Source organism: Poecilia reticulata, linkage group LG22, assembly GCF_000633615.1.
Source record: "Poecilia reticulata strain Guanapo linkage group LG22, Guppy_female_1.0+MT, whole genome shotgun sequence".
In the NCBI taxonomy this organism is placed as follows: domain Eukaryota; kingdom Metazoa; phylum Chordata; class Actinopteri; order Cyprinodontiformes; family Poeciliidae; genus Poecilia; species Poecilia reticulata.
In genome coordinates this window covers 1,324,504-1,333,400 of record NC_024352.1, presented here as the reverse complement: position 1 = coordinate 1,333,400, position 8,897 = coordinate 1,324,504, and the positions used below count along the sequence as shown (strand labels likewise).

The following is an 8,897-nucleotide window of genomic DNA, read 5'->3' as shown; positions in this document are numbered from 1 at the left end:
CCCCACCACTTTATGGCCCTGCCCAGCCCATCCACTGGTCCCGCCAGACATTTACACAGGCTGCACGCAACTCTGACAATCTGTGACTGACATCTCTCTGTGTTTATATGCAAACAGAGGTACAGGTAAAACCTACAGCACTGAGATCTGGACCAAATCTAAGGCTCCAGATCATAACAGTCACCCAAAGGTGACTGTTATGACTGTTATGCACATGCGGCAGCTTCGGGTCGGGTTGGGATCATGAACCTGTCTGACATCTGAAAAAAGGCTTTGACTCCAGATCTGAACCAATTCTGCCTAAAAATTTAATGAGATTTCTGTATTTGTCACCTTTTATAGAACTGTGATGATGTTTTCTTTCTAATGGCGTTGGGATGAAAAAAAAAAAARAGAGACATCGGGCCCGTGTCCGTTTACGGCCTGGACCAAATGCTCACCCACACTTTGCCCAGAGCAGATCATTTTTGCTCAGGTCGAAAAATAATTGTGTGAATTTGTCCCCCCCGCCCCCGCTCTTTGCTCTTAAAAAGGCAATCAGCAATCACTAGCCATAAATATTCATTTTTGTCTATTAAATAACAAGCACATTAAAGTTTATTCACGGTGTTTTTCATTTTGTTTTTAATGCAAATATATTGTTAGCAGTCTGGCTGGTTATCTGTCCCACTCAAATCATCTCTTTCCCGCACAATTTGTGAAACATGCAGTAAATATAATCTGCGCTGCCTTTTGGTTTTAGACCCACAACATCCAGATAGCGCGGAGCTGCTGCGCCGAAACGTGATGATGCACTGGAACCATTAGGTTGTCCTGCTGCTCTAAACTGGCATTGCTGGAGGATATTCGACATCTATTTTTTAATGTTCCAAATATTTGACCAACAGACTGGCGACCTGTCCAGGGTGTACCCCACTTCTTGCCCGGAACGTTAGCTGGAGATAGGCACTAGCAACCCTCCCGACCCCACTAAGGTACAAGGGTGTACAGAAAATGGATGGATGGATGGACAGTCGTGATTTTTGTCATATCTATCCTCGGCATAGTTCTTTTGTGCGTATTTTGGACTTTTGACAGTAGCTGAGCACAGTACGCCTGCAGCTGTAAAGCTGTACGCACTGAGATTTTCCTTTAAGCAAAACAGAAAAGAACAATTGTTTATTTTCTTTTATTATCTAACCCTCTTTACTATTAATAACATTTAGGAAAAAAAAGATCTATTGTGTCCAATAAATCAATTGTACGTACCCAGATAGCACAGAATGATTGAAACAACATTGAATCAATGTCAGCCAGAAACATTGGTTCAACGTTAAAAGTGGTCGGTATGTTGAATCAATGTTAGGGTTTCAACCAGGGGGTGAAAGTAGGGGGTACGGCAGGGTACTGCAGTGACGCTCTTACTCTCCAGCCCGACCACTCCGACTCGGATGACCTCTTCGACCCTTCTCCAGCTGCCTCAACCTCTCCTCCCCAGGTCACAAGACAAGCCTCCGGCTCCAAACGCCTTCGTTCCGTGATCTTCGACCCTCAAACCCAGCTTCATTCCTCGTCTTCAGCAGCACCTCGTCCAACCGTGGTCCATCCATCAACGTCACATCGACGGCCGAGGGACTCGCCGGGGGTCCAGCCGACGCCCTCGTTCTCCCGGTCCCAGACACAATTCCCAAACGCCGCAGCTCCAGAACACCAACCTGGCTTCGTCTCCGTGGCCCTCTCCAGACGTTCCAACTCGCCAGCTCCTCAAAGGCTGGACCGTTGCCCGCCTCCATTGCTCATTAAAAGAAAAAGGAATCCCCTTCAGTTGCTCTGACAATAAATTGAGGCTCTTTCAATTGCTCTCCTCCCTCAGGTCCGCAGCAAACGTCAGCCCCGGCGTCATCCGAATACCCCGGACGTCCGGGTTTTTCTCCAGCATCCTCTTCCTCCCCCATCATCCCAGACGAAGTCATCTGGCCCACGCCTCCGAGGCCCTCGCACTCAGCAACAGCTCCCCCTCGCGGGAACCAGGTCGTATTACATCCTCCACCAAATGCACCCTGCCTAGCCGACCTCTCTCAGCTTTTATCTTTGGCAATCGCTTCRTTGTCTTCACAGACTCCTCAAATCCCGCCATCTCATTCTTATCTTCACCCCCCCCTCCCTTCTTCAGCTCTCCTCACTTCCATAAATGCCATGACCCCTGGTTCTTCTCAAGTAGCGGGAAATCCAACTCAGCATAGTGCCTCAGGATTTCTTCCTCATTCCCTTCTTCACTCCCCTCTAACCTCTTTCCTACCACTTCCTCTCTCTCAAACACCTTACCCCTGCTTCCTCTCCCTTCAAACACTCTCCCTAACATTAATAATCATTCAATCTCGCTACAGTAGTTCCTCCAGCCCAGTCATCCACTAACGTACTACGGCCCTCCCCCATTTCTCCTTCTCTTCGCCAGCAAATTTTGAATGGTAATTATGTCGATCTAGCACTTCTCCTTCAACCTTCTTTGATCTGTTTTAGTCAGCCTAGAGAACTTAATACAAACCAAGGTCCTATGCAACTTAGTAATTCTTTAAGTTCCCGCTCCAAAGATCTCACACCCGTCGAATTCGCTCTCGCTTTTTCTCTTTATAGAGACACTATTTATCAATATTACATTCTGTTCGCCAACCAAGCAGCAGGCTGCTTGCAACAGTTTAACCTAGGCAGCTATTGGGGTTCTYTTGATTCTGAATTGTACTGCCGCATTTCCGCCGCCCACGCATCTCTCTCCTGCAATCTTTGCGGCGCTCCATCTCACCTAGCCACAGCCTGTACATCCATCATCCCTCTCCGCTCTAGCCCTCCTCCTAGCTCTTCTTCTACTTCCAATCGTCTGACCACCGCCGCCCCCCCTCCTTCCCTCATACCGAAATCCAGCAGACCCTGTCCCTCTGCCAAAACCCTTACTCATAGGGGAACCGACAAAAGAGGTCGCCCCATCCTGTAACAAGGAGGCAGGATGATCTGTAACAACTTTAATGACCTCGGCTGCTCAAGCTCCAGTTGCAGGTTGCTGCACGCCTGCTCCTTCTGCGGCGGAGCCCACGCAAGACACACCTGCCCTCACAATCCCACTTCTACAGCAGACTGACTAGGCCGCCATCTCTCCACTCCAGTCCAGGTGAAAGCTCTTGCAACTGCTCTCAAGTATCACCCAGACAGGGAATTTGTTAACTTCCTCATTAATAGTTTCACTCACGGTTTCCACCCGGGCATAGAAATTATTCCTGATTCCACCCACCAATGTCACAATCTTCAATCCTCTCTCTCAGATCCTGACACAGTCGACACTCTCCTCACYGTAGAAGTTAAAAAAGGGTTCGTGATAGGCCCCTTTTCTAGGTCACCCTTCCCTACTTTTCGCGTCAGCCCCATCGGCATCGCCACTCGTAAATATTCAGGTAAAAACAAGGCTAATCATAGATCTTTCAGCCCCTCATGGTTCTCACGTTCCTAGTATCAACAGCATCATTCCGTTCCCTGACTTCTCCATGCAACATGCAACCATAGATCATGCCAATAAACTCATTCGGTTAGTGGGACATGGCGCCTGGCTCTCTAAAGCCGACATCACTAACGCTTTCAAAGTTCTACCCATCCACCCCGATTTCTGGCGCTTCTTCGGCGTAGTTTGGAAAGGTGCTTTTTACTTCGCCGTCCGCCTCACGTTCGGGTGCCATAGCAGCCCCAAAATTTTCGATTCCCTGTCCGAAGCCCTTTGCTGGATCCTTATCAATRCCTATAAACTCCCTTGCGTCATACACCTTCTGGACGGCTTCCTGGTAGTCACTCCTCCATCTTCCCCTCCTCGTTCCGGTCTTAACGCCCTAACTCAAGCCTTTTCCCAACTGGGAATTCCCCTCTCAGAGGAGAAAACCGTCGGTCCGTGCATGTCTTTAGAGTTCCTAGGCATCACCCTAGACTCTTCATCCTTCCAAGCTTCCCTATCATCCGAAAAGATCAACCGAATCACCTTAATATTCTCTAATTTCTTACTCGCTCACAAATGTTCTAAACAACAGCTGCTTTCTCTCCTCGGCCATCTAAACTACGCTATTCGCATCATTCCGCAGGGTAAATCCTTCATTTCTCACCTCCTGTCTAAAGCGGCCAGCATCCCCTCCCTTCACGGTTCTCTCGTTATCGATCACTCCTGCAAATTAGAAATGCGCCTGTGGCATCACTTTCTTTCATCCTGGAACGGAATTTCTTTCTTCTACAATGATTTCCTCACCTACCCCGAAGACATTCAACTCTTTACCGACGCARGTCCCTCAATTGGTTTTGGCGGTTATTACAGAGGAAAATGGTTCGCCAACAAATGCCTGCTCGAGTTTAAGTCTCTCCAGAACGCCTCGGGCTCTCCTTCCTCCGCACTTTCCGAGCTTTACCCCATCGTCATTGCTGCGATCCTTTGAGGTCACGAATGGTCAAAAAAATCCATCCTCATTCATTCAGACAGCACAGCAGTCATAGAAATCATCAATAAAGGCCGCTCTCGCTCCCCAGAAATCAGGGAAGGTGTGCGGCAAAGCAGCTGTTAATTCAACATTGATYAGACGTTGATCAGACCTCGGCATTTCAGTCATTCGTAGTGATGGATAAATGAGGCGTCGTGAGGCGTTTCGACTCATAGCAACACTGTGTCGATACTGTGTCACTCAATACTGACACCTGCTGGACATTAAAAATTCCTACAGGCAACGTAGTGATTTGATGACCAAGTCTATACAATAAGATTTAAGTTTTTGTATTTTATTGAATATTGCATTATGTCATATCTCCAGTTACATTTAAAATATATTTTATATACAGTCAATAAAGAATGTGAAGAACATGTACCATAAAGCGAAAATTTAAGTGATGTGTTTGGAATGATATATTCTACAGACCATAAAAGTAAGGAACTCAGCACTTATTTATGTTTATAATTAGATTTTATTTTATATATTTATTTCTTTGTTATTTTCATGTCAGTTTTAATGTCATGAGGCTGTTAAGTGACTCCATGACACTTTCTATTTAACTCATTAGGATTTGATTAAGAACCAGATTTGTTCTTTGTAATGTGTGTACAGTAAGGATATTAATATCTAAATCAGTAGACAGGTCTATATAAAATATCAGTGTTTCTGTCCCATTTGTATGGCATTAAAAGGATCTGGAACTTTTGTTCTTAAAGCTCTGGTTTGCATAGTAAATGCCATATGAGTGAAATTTTTCGGACGATATGTCCCATTCTCCTGGAGGCAGCACAGAGCTGCACCACCAGAAACTACACGCTGAAGAGAAGAAGAGCTATAATTGATATAGTCGCAGTTGTTGGATCCATGTTTTAATGTTGCAGAGCACGGTCTTTTTGCACATTGATCAAAGTTTAAACTGTTGTACATCTTATCCATTTTGTGACCCTTCAGAATAAGAAATTTTACTCACACTTAACTGTTTTAACTTCTGACAAAATAAAAGTTATTTGGTTTTGAAACCAAATAAAATATCATAACATGAAATACAGCACTCCTAATGTTTGTAATTATTATTTTTCATTTTTAACTATTTTAAGACTTATTTATTTATTTATTTATTTATTTATTTATTTATTTATTTATTTATTTATTTATTTGTTTATTTATTTATTTGCCTATTTATAGGCAACTAAATATTTTTTAATGAAAAGGCTTATATTAGGTGAGGGTTTTGTTAACCAGGGTTACATCCAGATGCAGAGAAAGCTTTCAACCAAAGCCTTCTCTGCAAGGCTTTGGTTGCAACCAAACTTGCCTAATAATTGTGCACACAGTGGACTGGTTACAAGTACCAAGTAGTTCAAAGCTTACATTAATTACTTAAATAAAATCACTGTGCAATAAAGGTCAGGCAGCAGAAAGTACTTTAGCACATCTTTTTTGGGTTTGCCCAAAATTATTTTTGGTCTCTTATTTTTCAGTGGTTCTCATCTGTGTTTATAATCATTGTCACACCAGATCCTGAAACTGCTCTGCTARGGTGCTTCAACACCCTGGAGAATCTGGATTGTAACATACGTACTGYTCTAACTCTGTATGAGAAAGAAATTGTGGAAGTCTGATTTATCCCCCCAAGATTGAGACCTGGCTAACTGAACTTGTAATCAACCTGCATGTGGAGAGACTAAGATACAAACTTTTGGAGTGGTGATTATGACTACAAAATAGCTACATTTCAGGGGAGTCAACTTATATACATGGTCAAATGATAAGTTATAAGAAAAGAAGACATCAGTATTTTTATTCAGTCATAATAATGGTACGTTCCTTTTTCATCATATTAAAGTACTGCACTTTAAAAAATTAACCATGAGAGGCAGCAAATCAAATGCATGCTTAGTAACCAAACAACAGGACCTTTTTTTTGCTTAAGGTTTTAACATTTGAGGAATTTAGTTGAGGATCATGAGATTTCAAATGCTTTTCATTCTCCTTAAATTGATGTCAAGGCAAATAAAAACCCAACACACTGAAAACCTTTTTTTTCTACTCTCCCAGTTGAAAGCCTACAATAAAACTCTTAGTTTTGGGTGTGTCACCAATTTGATCAATTCCATCAAAGTGAAAAAGAAAGAACCGAATCACACACTCATGGAGGTTTTCATGTTGAGTCAATCAAACAGTGCCTGGGCCCTCAGGCTAGGTGTAAAAGATGTTTMTTTTGTGCCAGAGTGTCTTATCCCGCACTGAAACACTCTTGTTTCCAAAGTGTTTGCCTTCTCCCTGCCCAGACAAGCACAGCTAGGCACGGCTAACGCAGCATGTTAAGGCAGAGTAGGGTTAAGCTTGCTCACAGTAATGTTCAAACGAGGAACAAAGCAGCACACCTCAGTGTATTAATCACTTCTTACTTTCTGTGACACTAAGTCGTCCTTCTCTTTCATTAAGGATCAGGAACCAAAAGCAAAAACGGCAGATTTGATTGGAGTCGGTCTCAGAACCTAGTCAATGCAATGTTTTGTATTTGCAGAGTTTAATGAGAGCAATCTCCGGATTAATACGGCCCCCATAGAAATATTCAGATATGCTGCCTCTCCCACGCAGGCTTTGCTTGTTGTGGGTTTGGACAGGAAACATTCATCTTGGTGAAATTCCAATGTTTTTTTCACAACCTATGGACTACTACTTTTAAAAACTTACCATTCCATTTTTAAAAGATAAAGTAAACAATGACTTTGAAATGTCTTCACACCACATTTAAAACTGCCATGTTGTTGAGATGGAAAAAAAWTAAAACTATGATAAATTATCCAGATTTTTACACCTGCAGAATGACATTTTATTTTATTTTATCTCCACTGAAAAACTAATAATAGATGGAAAGAAAATTCTATAAAAAAAAGATCAAGTACAAGTGGCAGTGTCCTGAATGAACTCTCTCTTAAATGCATACAAACAAATGCGCAGACACAAGCTGAACGCTTAAGTACCCAATCAAATAATATAAAAAGTTAAAGGTCGTGCAGACAGATGATCAAATTTTATTAATGCAACCTATCTACCATGACACCAAATTCAATTTAATTTAATTCAGTTTATTTATATAGCACAAATTCATAACACATGGTGTYTCAAAGCATGTAACAAAAATGTCAGTTCAACTGAGTTATATGAACTATATGGTTATATGGTAACTATATGAATATATGGTTAAAAGGCTTTCTGTCTAAGGCAACCCAGCAGATTTGCCAGTCATTTTGGAAACATCAAAGAGTCAGAGCCCTCTAAGTAAATGAAGACCTTTGCACACACCTGCCACATGTGTGCACCATCTAATATCACCATTTATGTACACASCTAAATATTTTAAGAATGTGACCTGTTTAATGTTAATCTGCCGTTTATGGGAGTCACACCAATCTAGAAACCTATCTACGCCAGCTTTATAACTGTTGTTTTTTTTTTTACAGTGCATCACAGAGCAGGATATCCTGCTGAATAGCTAAAAGATGCAAACACCAGTTTTAAATTTGATGTCTCTTCTTGTTCCGGGGTTTCTGTGTTGTATTACCCTGAGGTTTACATTGGCAGTCCATCAGCCTGTAAAGGATAATCATTAGATCAAGACAGATCCATGATCAAATCCAAAATATGTCTCCCATGCATTTCATTTCTCAGTGTATTTGGGTTGTTGATGTTCCGGTCCAAGGGCATTAATGAAGAAAGTATAATTAGGAAGCTGAAAAGCAAAGGTAAATAAAGGTTCAAAGCCCCTCTTCTATTCTTTATAGGCCTGACTAATGATGCTGTAGCTCCCAAATAATCAAAACAGGTAATTTGTATGGATTTGAAAAGTCTAGCAGCTAAAGAAAGTAAAATAAATCTGGTTCCCACAAAAGAAGCCTGATGTCAGGAGGTATCTCAAGAGGAAGGTCAACTGAGAAAAAACTGAAAATGTATTTGTTTGGACAAATACCTTACAATAGACAGCTACTCTGTTGGGTAAACAAACACATTTTCACCTGTCTTGTTTTTTGTTTTTTATTTTAAGAAAAAATATGCATCAAGACATGCATATGGTTCACAGCAAATCCAGGAGGCCCAGATTAACTCTGTCAGATTTGATTTCAACACTTTTTAAAGTGTCTATATGGGTCCACACCAGAAAGWGTTAATTTAACTCTTTTTGGAGAGTTAGTACCTGAACTCTTATAAAGTGTCAGATATCAAATCTGCTGGAGGTAATAATTTAACACTCACTAACACTAAGTCAGTGTTAGATCTTAATATTAACTCTCACAGAGTACTTCTTTAACTTCTTAAGAGTTATTTGTAATTAATATTAAAAAGGTACTTTATTTAATATAGTACTTTTAAAAATTCTTTGGAAAATAAACATTTAATAAAGAT

General features: G+C 41.5%; 1 pseudogene; it reads left to right on the top strand.

Annotated features, from left to right (window-relative positions):
• Window positions 1-4,565, top strand: part of LOC103458245 (uncharacterized) — a 28,421-nt pseudogene extending 23,856 nt beyond the window's left edge.
• Window positions 4,566-8,897: the final 4,332 nt, after the last annotated feature.